General features: G+C 47.4%; 1 protein-coding gene across 4 annotated transcripts in view; it reads left to right on the top strand.

Annotated features, from left to right (window-relative positions):
• Positions 1 to 4,808: 4,808 nt before the first annotated feature.
• LOC147023601 (E3 ubiquitin-protein ligase RNF13-like) overlaps positions 4,809 to 12,547 on the top strand; it is a 97,013-nt gene continuing 89,274 nt past the window's right edge. Inside the window, exon 1 of one of the 4 annotated variants that reach the window (XM_085889153.1) lies at positions 4,809 to 5,121. The gene's annotated coding sequence lies outside the window, so the exon portion shown is untranslated. Of the gene's footprint in view, positions 5,122 to 5,384; positions 5,541 to 12,547 lie in introns of those variants that run through there. The other 3 variants (XM_085889155.1, XM_085889152.1, XM_085889154.1) reach the window with 3 other exon arrangements.

Here is a 12,547-nt window from a genome sequence, read left to right as displayed (position 1 = left end):
TCTCTCTCTCTCTCTCTCTCTCTCTCTCTCTCTCTCTCTCTCGCCCCCTGCTGGTCGTTGGTGAGTCGTGCATGGGTGTGGCGTCATGGCGGCTCTGTGTGTGCAGCTGTGAGTACTGTGCTGTGTTCGTGTTGTTCCTGTCCCTATTTCGTTTCCCTCTGTGTCCCCGTACGTGTTTGTGGAGTTTTTTCCCTGTTTCCCTTCCTGCTGAGACGAGAGAGAGAAGGAGAGCGCGCACGGTTGGTGCTTTGTGGGTTTTCCTTGAAACCTTCGGGTTTCTGGGCCTACTTTTTCATCTGCCTTGTTTTCATAGGCCTGCCGTTTATCGGTGGTTTAGCTTCTTCCTTATACTCTTCCTTTCCCTTATACTTCATTTGACCGCACTTGCTGGTTGCTTGTGACGGTTTTCCTTTGTTAAACTTAAACTTCTCTTCTTTTGCTTTAAGCTATGGCAAACGGACGTTTGCACAATAGTGTGTACGAGTCACTCACTCGGAAAAATGGAGTGACAATTACTCCACCTGATGGAGTTAGTGTTGAGAACGTGGTGATGGCTCTGGGAGAGCTCGTAGGAATCGAGAATGTTCTCGCCGCTTCGAAAATGAGCCAACGTGTCGTGGTTTTCTTGTCGGAGGAGCGACACGTGGCTCAGGCGGTCGAAACCGGTCTGTCCGTTCCGCCGGACGTCTTCGTTAACGTTAGTTATCTCGATACGATGGCGGCAAAATTAACACTGTCCAACATCCCGCCCTTCTTCTCGAGTGAGGAGATTGTCGCTGCATTAAGCGTTTTTGGCACAGTTGTGTCACGAATCTCCATGATTCCACTTCGTCTGCGCTCTGACGCTTCGGTTCGCCACATCATGTCGTTCCGACGTCATTGCTATATCATTCTAAAAAACAACGCTCAATCGCTCAATGCAGTTATGACTTTAAAAAATAAAAACCGCAATTACCAGACTTATATCGCAACGGAGACCACAACTTGTTTTATCTGTGGTGAATCGGGACATTTAAAAAGTGATTGCCCCAAGAATATATTAAGTGGCATATCTAGTGTGGTCGGACCCATTGGGACGAATAGTGGTATATCTAGAGTTGGGAACGTTGGTGACGCTTCAAACTCGAACAATCTGCCTGGGCCGTCGAAAGTGGAGGTAAATCCCCCCCTGACAGATGACGAAAGCTTCACCGTTGTTCCTTCAAAAAGGAAACATAAATTGAAGCATTTAAATGATAACAATAGTCAAGATGTGACGGCGAGCTGTGCAAAAAAGATGGCGCCGGCTGCCGAGAATAATGACTCGTGTTTGGAAGCAACAATAGATGCTCTTTTTAAAACGAAAAATCGATTTGATGTAATTGCTCCAGAGGATGATGACTTTTTTGTCGGTGGGGTTAGTGAACATGAGGAGGAGATTGGTTTTGTGCAGCAGGGAGCACACGTGACCACTCCCATCGTCACAGGCACCTTGGATATTAACACCGAATCCACTGTAACCCCCCTCCCTGTAAAGACCAACAGTGAAATGTGTACCGTTTCTAAGTCACCAATTACTCCAAACCTGGTTGAATCAGGGTGTAAAGCTTCAACTAGTGAAACACCAGGTTCATCTCAAGCGGAATATAACGTTCCTTCCATTAGTATTCTTCCTCCTCCCCGTTTTCTTCACCCTCCCACTCCTCCTCCTCCTCCCCCTCCCACTTCTAATCTTCTTCCTCTTCCCACCCCTCCACCTCCCCCTATTCCACCTCCCCACTCCACCTCCCCCTACTCCACCTCCCCCACTCCTCCTCCCCCACTCCTCCTCCCCCACTCCTCCTCCCTCCACTCTTCCTTCCCCGACTCCTCCGACTCCTTCTCCCCCTTTGGAAGCGGAATGTGAGGCTTCCCTTATTAAACCATCAGCTCCATCTTTGGAGCATAACGATAATGTAATGGACACCAATCAGTACTCGGATTATGATTCGGACGGGGACTCATCACTTGCTTCTTGTGGCGGTGCTGAAGCATGGAATGATCCAGTTTCCCAAGATTCGGAGAGTGTTACCAGTGTTCCACCTGCCGATATCATAAAGTTTCTTCATGACACCTTTCGCAAGAAACATGTTAAAATTAAAAACTTTTTCCCTGACTTATCCGGCTTTATAATCTCTGCGAAGCTTTTGCTCCTCAAAGCCGGACAGCTTGGTGTGACGGAATCACAAGTGTATCGACTCCGGAAATGCATCCTCAAAGCAAAGAATGAGCTGCAGACACAGAGAGACTAAGTTTTTGACACACCCAAACTTAATGTTAGCCTATGGCCTTCTCTATAGCGAGTTTAAATATTAATGGGGGACGCTCCTCCATCCGTAAAGCAGAAGTTAAACAGTTTGTTGAGACAAATCACATTGATGTTTTGCTTTTGCAAGAAACTAGATGTAGCTCCTCTTGTGCAAGTGAATGGCAAAGGACAATGAGGGGAAAATGGTTTTTTAGTAGTCTGGAACACCCAAGGGCTGGGGTGGCTGTTTATTTACAACCTTCCTTTTGCAGTCCCAGTGTTGTTTTTAATGAGATTATCAAAGGGTATTTGATTTCACTCACCTTCACACACAATGGCTTTAAACACACCGTACTGAATGTCTACGCACCTAGCGATAGCACAGAGAGACTCGCCTTTTACACACACTTAGAAACGTCTCTTGTACACATTGATTTTGATGGACTTGTCTGCTTGGGTGGAGATTTTAACTGCACGATGGACCCCACCATTGATCGTAATGGAGAGGAGCCGCACCCAGCAAGCGCAGCGCCTTTGTTGAGAGCCTTGTCCAAGTTTTCCCTGGTTGATGTGTGGAGAATCCGCAATCTTTCTCTCCGCCAATACACGTGGAGTCGGTGTTCAAAAGGCCACGTATCACTTGCAAGATTGGACCGTTTCTACATCAACAGTACCTTTTTAAATGTTGTGAGCAATATGGACATTATTCCGAGCGGCTTCTCAGACCATCACATGGTCGCACTTCGGATTCACCAACCAGTTCGGAATCGTGGTGCTGCCTACTGGACCTTCAACGCAAGCCTCTTGGATGGCCAACTGTTTGTCGATGCCTTTGGTGTGTTCTGGAGAGCCTTGCTCCAACGTAAAACTTCCTTCCCCTGCCTTGGAAAATGGTGGGACAACGTCAAAGTGCAAATAAGATCCTTTTGCCAACAATATGGAGCCTACCACACCAAATATGACTCTGCCCTTCAATCCTTGCTTGCCAAAGAAATATTATATTTGCAGACCAACCTCTTGGCCTCAAATCATGAAAGAACCAACCTCTTGCTGGCGAAGAAAAAAGCTCTTCTTGCTGGACTTTGTGCAAAGCAAGCCAGAGGAGCGCTGATTCGTCTCCGACTGGAGAATTTGTGCTACCTGGACACCTCCTCTAAGTTCTTTTTTGGACTGGAAGATCAAACAAAGAGAAGTCAGCAGATAACTTCAGTAAGGACAAAGGAAGGAAGAATAACACACAATCAAAAAGATGTCAGAGCCTCACTCAGACACTGCTTTACAGTGTCTGAGTGACCTCACTCAGACACTGTAGGGAGTTGGAGGTGGGAGGGAGTTGGAGATGGGAGAGAGTTGGAGGTGGGAGGGAGTTGGAGATGGGAGGGAGTTGGAGGTGGGAGGGAGTTGGAGGTGAGGAGGAATTGGAGATGGGAGGGAGATGGGAGATGGGCAGGAGTTGGAGGTGGGAAGGAGTTGGAGATGGGAAGGAGTTGGAGGCAGGAAGCAGTTGGAGGCGGGAAGGAGTTGGAGGCAGGAAACAGTTGGAGGTGGGAAGGAGTTGGAGGCGGGAAGGAGTTGGAGGTGGGAAGGTGTTGGAGGCAGGGGAAGGAGTTGGAGGTGGGTGGGAGTTGGAGGTGGGAGGGAGTTGGAGGTGGGGAGGAGCTGGAGGCGGGAAGGAGTTGGAGATGGGAGACCTTGGAGGTGGGGAGGAGCTGGAGATAGGAGGGAGTTGGAGGTGGGAAGGAGTTGGAGATGGGAGACCTTGGAGGTGGGAAGGAGTTGGAGGTGGGGAGGAGTTGGAGGTGGGAGGGAGTTGGAAGTGGGGAGGAGTTGGAGATGGGGAGGAGTTGGAGGTGGGAGGGAGTTGGAGATGGGAGTTGGAGGTGGGGAGGAGTTGGAGATGGGAGGGAGTTGGAGGTGGGAAGGAGTTGGAGGTGGGGAGGAGCTGGAGATAGGAGGGAGTTGGAGATGGGAAGGAGTTGGAGGTGGGAGGGAGTTGGAGGTGGGGAGGAGTTGGAGATGGGAGGGAGTTGGAGGTGGAAGGGAGTTGGAGATGGGAGTTGGAGGTGGGGAGGAGTTGGAGGTGGGAGGGAGTTGAAGGTGGGAGGGAGTTGGAGGTGGGGAGGAGCTGGAGATGGGAGGGAGTTGGAGGTGGAAGGAGTTGGAGATGGGAGACCTTGGAGGTGGGGAGGAGTTGGAGATGGGAGGGTGTTGGAGGTGGGAGGGAGTTGGAGGTGGGGAGGAGTTGGAGATGGGAGGGTGTTGGAGGTGGGAAGGAGTTGGAGGTGGGGAGGAGTTGGAGATGGGAAGGAGTTGGAGGTGGGGAGGAGTTGGAGGTGGGAGGGAGTTGGAGGTGGGAGGGAGTTGGAGATGGGAAGGAGTTGGAGGTGGGGCGGAGCTGGAGGTGGGAGGGAGTTGGAGGTGGGAAGGAGTTGGAGGTGGGGAGGAGCTGGAGATAGGAGGGAGTTGGAGATGGGAAGGAGTTGGAGGTGGGAAGGACCCCGCGTTGTCGGCGTTGCCCTCAATGTCGGGTACCCTTTGCTCGTCTCAAAATAACGCGGAAATGGGGAAAAGGATCGAGTACAGTACTGCACTGAACCAGGATCTGAAGAATGAAGTGAAGCGAACATCGAAGCTGAAGAGCGCCGACATTGTGCCAGTGGGCAGTGACAGTAGGAGTCACGGGAATGATAAAGAATCTGTGTGAGATTTTTTTGATCGACATGACGGGGAATATTAATCGGACGAAGTACAATTGGAGGCTCTCTGGGGTTCATTGCCTCGGAACAAAGCTCTGGGAACAAGAAAAGTTTACAACTCGCTCCTTCGAGGTGATCCCACACCGAAACGGAGGAAAAGTGAGTGACGCTGATACTTTTGAGTCCTGGGACTGTGGGAGGACGACGTAGAACGTTCCACCTTCTGAAACACCCAAATGGTGGTTAATGGACATGTTACATCGAACGACGGAGAATTACAAACGACAACAAAGGAAATGGCGCAATTTTATGTGAGAAATGTTATTTTAAGCGTTGTGAAAAATTGATGTCAAAACCGCTCGTTTCAACGTCCAGACCGGGTGTAGTCACGTGACCGGGTGTAGATTCAAACAAATCCCGTTGGAGAAACGGGTCGTGACGGAGGGAGTCACGTGACCGGATGTAGTTGTGTGCGATTCGCGGCTCCATTTTTTGTTTTTTTTTTGGCATCAAACGGTCTCTTGTTTTGGGTTCTCGGTTCTGCTTGAGAGTTCATTCCTATGTGGACCAGCATTTGGGTGAGTGATACGGGTGCCGTGCCGTACCGTACGTCGTGTTGTGTACCGTGCCGTGCACCGTCGTTGCTTTCACGTTCAGTTTGTTGTTTTATGTGGTGTTAGTTGTGTACATGTCCGCTGTGTAGTTGTGTACATGTCCGCTGTGTAGTTGTGTACATGTCAGTTGTGTAGTTGTGTACATGTCCGCTGTGTAGTTGTGTTCATGTCAGTTGTGTACATGTCAGTTGTGTAGTTGTGTACATGTCCGCTGTGTAGTTGTGTTCATGTCCGCTGTGTAGTTGTGTTCATGTCCGCTGTGTAGTTGTGTACATGTCCGCTGTATAGTTGTGTTCATGTCCGCTGTGTAGTTGTGTACATGTCCGCTGTATAGTTGTGTTCATGTCCGCTGTATAGTTGTGTTCATGTCCGCTGTATAGTTGTGTTCATGTCCGTTGTGTTCATGTCAGTTGTGTTGTTGTGTTCATGTCCGCTGTGTAGTTGTGTACATGTCTGCTGTGTAGTTGTGTTCATGTCAGTTGTGTAGTTGTGTACATGTGCGCTGTGTAGTTGTGTTCATGTCAGTTGTGTAGTTGTGTTCATGTCAGTTGTGTAGTTGTGTTCATGTCAGTTGTGTAGTTGTGTACATGTCCGCTGTGTAGTTGTGTACATGTCCGCTGTGTAGTTGTGTACATGTCTTCTGTGTAGTTGTGTTCATGTCAGTTGTGTTCATGTCCGCTGTGTAGTTGTGTTCATGTCAGTTGTGTAGTTGTGTTCATGTCCGCTGTGTAGTTGTGTACATGTCCGCTGTATAGTTGTGTTCATGTCCGTTGTGTTCATGTCTGCTGTATAGTTGTGTTCATGTCCGCTGTGTAGTTGTGTACATGTCTGCTGTGTAGTTGTGTTCATGTCAGTTGTGTAGTTGTGTACATGTGCGCTGTGTAGTTGTGTTCATGTCAGTTGTGTAGTTGTGTTCATGTCAGTTGTGTAGTTGTGTTCATGTCAGTTGTGTAGTTGTGTACATGTCCGCTGTGTAGTTGTGTACATGTCCGCTGTGTAGTTGTGTTCATGTCAGTTGTGTAGTTGTGTTCATGTCAGTTGTGTAGTTGTGTACATGTGCGCTGTGTAGTTGTGTTCATGTCCGCTGTGTAGTTGTGTTCATGTCAGTTGTGTTCATGTCCGCTGTGTAGTTGTGTTCATGTCCGCTGTGTAGTTGTGTTCATGTCAGTTGTGTAGTTGTGTACATGTCCGCTGTATAGTTGTGTACATGTCCGCTGTGTAGTTGTGTACATGTCCGCTGTGTAGTTGTGTACATGTCCGCTGTGTAGTTGTGTACATGTCCGCTGTGTAGTTGTGTTCATGTCCGCTGTATAGTTGTGTTCATGTCCGCTGTATAGTTGTGTTCATGTCCGTTGTGTTCATGTCAGTTGTGTTGTTGTGTTCATGTCCGCTGTGTAGTTGTGTACATGTCAGTTGTGTAGTTGTGTTCATGTCAGTTGTGTACATGTCAGTTGTGTAGTTGTGTACATGTCAGTTGTGTAGTTGTGTTCATGTCAGTTGTGTACATGTCAGTTGTGTAGTTGTGTACATGTCAGTTGTGTAGTTGTGTTCATGTCAGTTGTGTACATGTCAGTTGTGTAGTTGTGTACATGTCAGTTGTGTAGTTGTGTACATGTCCGCTGTGTAGTTGTGTTCATGTCAGTTGTGTACATGTCAGTTGTGTAGTTGTGTTCATGTCAGTTGTGTAGTTGTGTACATGTCAGTTGTGTAGTTGTGTACATGTCCGCTGTGTAGTTGTGTTCATGTCAGTTGTGTACATGTCAGTTGTGTAGTTGTGTTCATGTCAGTTGTGTAGTTGTGTACATGTCCGCTGTGTAGTTGTGTTCATGTCAGTTGTGTTGTTGTGTTCATGTCAGTTGTGTAGTTGTGTACATGTCAGTTGTGTAGTTGTGTACATGTCCGCTGTGTAGTTGTGTTCATGTCAGTTGTGTACATGTCAGTTGTGTAGTTGTGTACATGTCAGTTGTGTAGTTGTGTACATGTCCGCTGTGTAGTTGTGTTCATGTCAGTTGTGTACATGTCAGTTGTGTAGTTGTGTTCATGTCAGTTGTGTAGTTGTGTACATGTCCGCTGTGTAGTTGTGTTCATGTCAGTTGTGTACATGTCAGTTGTGTAGTTGTGTTCATGTCAGTTGTGTAGTTGTGTACATGTCAGTTGTGTAGTTGTGTTCATGTCAGTTGTGTTCATGTCCGCTGTATAGTTGTGTTCATGTCCGCTGTGTAGTTGTGTTCATGTCAGTTGTGTAGTTGTGTACATGTCCGCTGTATAGTTGTGTTCATGTCCGCTGTGTAGTTGTGTACATGTCCGCTGTGTAGTTGTGTACATGTCCGCTGTGTAGTTGTGTACATGTCCGCTGTGTAGTTGTGTACATGTCTTCTGTGTAGTTGTGTTCATGTCAGTTGTGTTCATGTCCGCTGTATAGTTGTGTTCATGTCCGCTGTGTAGTTGTGTACATGTCCGCTGTATAGTTGTGTTCATGTCCGCTGTATAGTTGTGTTCATGTCCGCTGTATAGTTGTGTTCATGTCCGTTGTGTTCATGTCAGTTGTGTTGTTGTGTTCATGTCCGCTGTGTAGTTGTGTACATGTCTGCTGTGTAGTTGTGTTCATGTCAGTTGTGTAGTTGTGTACATGTGCGCTGTGTAGTTGTGTTCATGTCAGTTGTGTAGTTGTGTTCATGTCAGTTGTGTAGTTGTGTTCATGTCAGTTGTGTAGTTGTGTACATGTCCGCTGTGTAGTTGTGTACATGTCCGCTGTGTAGTTGTGTACATGTCTTCTGTGTAGTTGTGTTCATGTCAGTTGTGTTCATGTCCGCTGTGTAGTTGTGTTCATGTCCGCTGTGTAGTTGTGTTCATGTCCGCTGTGTAGTTGTGTACATGTCCGCTGTATAGTTGTGTTCATGTCCGCTGTGTAGTTGTGTACATGTCCGCTGTGTAGTTGTGTACATGTCCGCTGTGTAGTTGTGTACATGTCTTCTGTGTAGTTGTGTTCATGTCAGTTGTGTTCATGTCCGCTGTATAGTTGTGTTCATGTCCGCTGTGTAGTTGTGTACATGTCCGCTGTATAGTTGTGTTCATGTCCGCTGTATAGTTGTGTTCATGTCCGCTGTATAGTTGTGTTCATGTCCGTTGTGTTCATGTCAGTTGTGTTGTTGTGTTCATGTCCGCTGTGTAGTTGTGTACATGTCTGCTGTGTAGTTGTGTTCATGTCAGTTGTGTAGTTGTGTACATGTGCGCTGTGTAGTTGTGTTCATGTCAGTTGTGTAGTTGTGTTCATGTCAGTTGTGTAGTTGTGTTCATGTCAGTTGTGTAGTTGTGTACATGTCCGCTGTGTAGTTGTGTACATGTCCGCTGTGTAGTTGTGTACATGTCTTCTGTGTAGTTGTGTTCATGTCAGTTGTGTTCATGTCCGCTGTGTAGTTGTGTTCATGTCCGCTGTGTAGTTGTGTTCATGTCCGCTGTGTAGTTGTGTACATGTCCGCTGTATAGTTGTGTTCATGTCCGTTGTGTTCATGTCTGCTGTATAGTTGTGTTCATGTCCGCTGTGTAGTTGTGTACATGTCTGCTGTGTAGTTGTGTTCATGTCAGTTGTGTAGTTGTGTACATGTGCGCTGTGTAGTTGTGTTCATGTCAGTTGTGTAGTTGTGTTCATGTCAGTTGTGTAGTTGTGTTCATGTCAGTTGTGTAGTTGTGTACATGTCCGCTGTGTAGTTGTGTACATGTCCGCTGTGTAGTTGTGTACATGTCCGCTGTGTAGTTGTGTTCATGTCAGTTGTGTAGTTGTGTTCATGTCAGTTGTGTAGTTGTGTACATGTGCGCTGTGTAGTTGTGTTCATGTCAGTTGTGTAGTTGTGTTCATGTCAGTTGTGTAGTTGTGTACATGTGCGCTGTGTAGTTGTGTTCATGTCCGCTGTGTAGTTGTGTTCATGTCAGTTGTGTTCATGTCCGCTGTGTAGTTGTGTTCATGTCAGTTGTGTAGTTGTGTACATGTCCGCTGTGTAGTTGTGTTCATGTCAGTTGTGTTGTTGTGTTCATGTCAGTTGTGTAGTTGTGAACATGTGCGCTGTGTAGTTGTGTTCATGTCAGTTGTGTAGTTGTGTTCATGTCAGTTGTGTAGTTGTGTACATGTGCGTTGTGTAGTTGTGTTCATGTCCGCTGTGTAGTTGTGTTCATGTCAGTTGTGTAGTTGTGTACATGTGCGCTGTGTAGTTGTGTTCATGTCCGCTATGTAGTTGTGTTCATGTCAGTTGTGTAGTTGTGTACATGTGCGCTGTGTAGTTGTGTTCATGTCCGCTGTGTAGTTGTGTTCATGTCAGTTGTGTACATGTCTGCTGTGTAGTTGTGTACATGTCCGCTGTGTAGTTGTGTACATGTCAGTTGTGTACATGTCTTCTGTGTAGTTGTGTACATGTCCGTTGTGTTCATGTCCGCTGTGTAGTTGTGTACATGTGCGCTGTGTAGTTGTGTTCATGTCCGTTGTGTTCATGTCCGCTGTGTAGTTGTGTTCATGTCCGCTGTGTAGTTGTGTTCATATCAGTTGTGTACATGTCCGCTGTGTAGTTGTGTACATGTCCGCTGTGTAGTTGTGTTCATGTCAGTTGTGTACATGTCCGCTGTGTAGTTGTGTACATGTCTTCTGTGTAGTTGTGTACATGTCCGTTGTGTTCATGTCCGCTGTGTAGTTGTGTACATGTCCGCTGTGTAGTTGTGTTCATGTCTGTTGTGTAGTTGTGTTTTTATATTGCCATGGCGTTTAGTTTTAGTTTTTGTTTAGTTTTTGTTTTGTTTTTGTTTAGTTTACTTTTAGTTTTAGTTTTTTTGTTTTTGTTTAGTTTTTGTTTTGTTTTTGTTTAGTTTAGTTTTAGTTTTAGTTTTGTTTTAGTTTTTGTTTAGTTTTTGTTTAGTTTAGTTTTAGTTTTAGTTTTGTTTTAGTTTTTGTTTAGTTTTTGTTTAGTTTAGTTTTAGTTTTAGTTTTGTTTTAGTTTTGTTTTAGTTTTAGTTTAGTTTTTGTTTTTGTTTAGTTTTTGTTTTGTTTTTGTTTAGTTTAGTTTTAGTTTTAGTTTTGTTTTAGTTTTTGTTTAGTTTTTGTTTAGTTTAGTTTTAGTTTTAGTTTAGTTTTTCTTTGTCGATAAGATGTCCATTTTCTGATGTTGTAAGAGTAAGGTATTGTTGTGGTTACCAGATTCGCAAACCACCATTCAGGTCCCTTAGGTGAGGTATCTCGGTAAGTGCATGTGTAGTTAGGCCCAAACCCGTTGTCTAGTGGGAATACATGTCATTTATACGTGCTGCGACTCTTCAGGATAGCCGTTTTTCTTTTACTATCTTTATTTTGGACCAATCGCCACCATCACAACCACCAACCACAACGCCGCTTCATCACAACCGCCATGACCTTTACCGTCGCAACTCGCCACCATCGCATCACCGTCATCTCGCGCCACTCATGGGCACCGATGCTGGACTCGTGTAGGGCGCACGTTGAACAGCGTGTACAAAATCACGGATTTTCTGCTTCAAAAACGGATCCAAAACGACACACGCCCACTTTTTGCCGTCCAATCGGTGAGCGAGGGGCGAATTGGCCCCGCCCCCAGGGCGATCGATATATGCAAATTTGTGGATCAAAAAGCCTTCACGCCCACTTTTTCTCGGGCCAATGGGGAGCGAGTTGAAAGGTCAAAGGGAGGGGGTCAAAGGCGAAGTTACGGGGGGATAAAAGGACGGTGTTCGTCAGTCAAAGGAGTCGTAAAAGTCGGAGCGAAAGAGTCAGCAGAACGAGAACGAGGGGTCGGAGAGTCGCAAGAGAGAACGAGAGAAGGAGTCGTAAAGGTCGGAACGAGGCGAAGGAGAGTCGGAAGCAGAGAGTCAAGACTTCGCGGGCGGTGGAGCTGCTCGTCGTGTGCGTGGAAGTCGGAACGGAGGGGACGAGCTGTGGAGAGGCGGCGAGGGCGGACGAGGGGGTGCTCGCGTCGTGCAGGGAGCTGCACCCCTGGGAGGCCGGCAGCGCGACCTGGCCGAGGTGGAGACGCTCGTCGCATATAATAAAGATCCTCTATACCCCGAGCATCAGCAACCCCCTCCTGTTTCCCCCCCGCGCTGAGATAGTGCGACCAAGGGGGCCCCGTTCCCACCCCCCTGCCAGGCACTGTCCACGAGGCCCGCGGGTTGCGGGGCCATCGCCGCTCCGCGTCTCATCACCAGACGGGTAGGCCCGACCAGGTCTCGCCCCCAGGCCTACCTCATTCTTGACCCTATTTTCTTTCCTTGGTTTTGGGTATGTGTTGTGGGGGGGGTGTGTGAAGTAGAATTGTATAAGTGTTGCCGTGTGCTCGGTAGTCGGAATTAGCTCTGCACTGTGTTTTCACTTTTATGTTTGCTTTTTGTGTAAATGGAATTGTGTTTTCTTTTTTGTGTGCATTTGGTGGAATTGTATTTGTGTGCTTTCCGTTCGTCGCGAATAAATGTGCTTTATTGTTGAACTGTTTCCCGCTTCGCTTCGTCTTTTTCCCCATTGAACCCCCATCTTGCTTCACGTAAAGGGTTGGTAGTGGGCTGAATACGCCCGATAATTAATCGAACCGTCGAGGTCGACGATAACACCGCTCGGTTATTCTGATAGTACGGAACGGGTCGCTTAAGTGGCCCGTGTCCGAAGTCGACCTGCGGCGAGGTGCGATCGCCCGGTCTACCCTCCGCGTGGGTACTTAGGTAGGTCGAATTTGGCGAGCAACCCTATCCCACGCGGGGGCTGATTGGCTCGATCGCGGTGAGACCGAAAGGTCCACCCGTGACTGGTTCCCGGCGTTAGTCCGAGAGGGTCACGACTGGATTGTCCGTCCGGTGGGCGACGTGCCGCGATTCGAGTTACGTGGCTGTCGCACGCCGGCGGGCGCGAAGACCGCAACACTGGAGTCAGGTCGTGCGATACAAAGCCGTCGCCCTCCTCGCGGCACTGGTATTGGAGAGCGGAA

The sequence above is a fragment of the Eptatretus burgeri genome, chromosome 7, assembly GCF_056783735.1.
Source record: "Eptatretus burgeri isolate ZD-2024b chromosome 7, Ebu_testis_v1, whole genome shotgun sequence".
NCBI lineage: Eukaryota > Metazoa > Chordata > Myxini > Myxiniformes > Myxinidae > Eptatretus > Eptatretus burgeri.
Note: the sequence above shows the minus strand (reverse complement) of the source record. Positions and strands in the feature narration are given on the sequence as shown.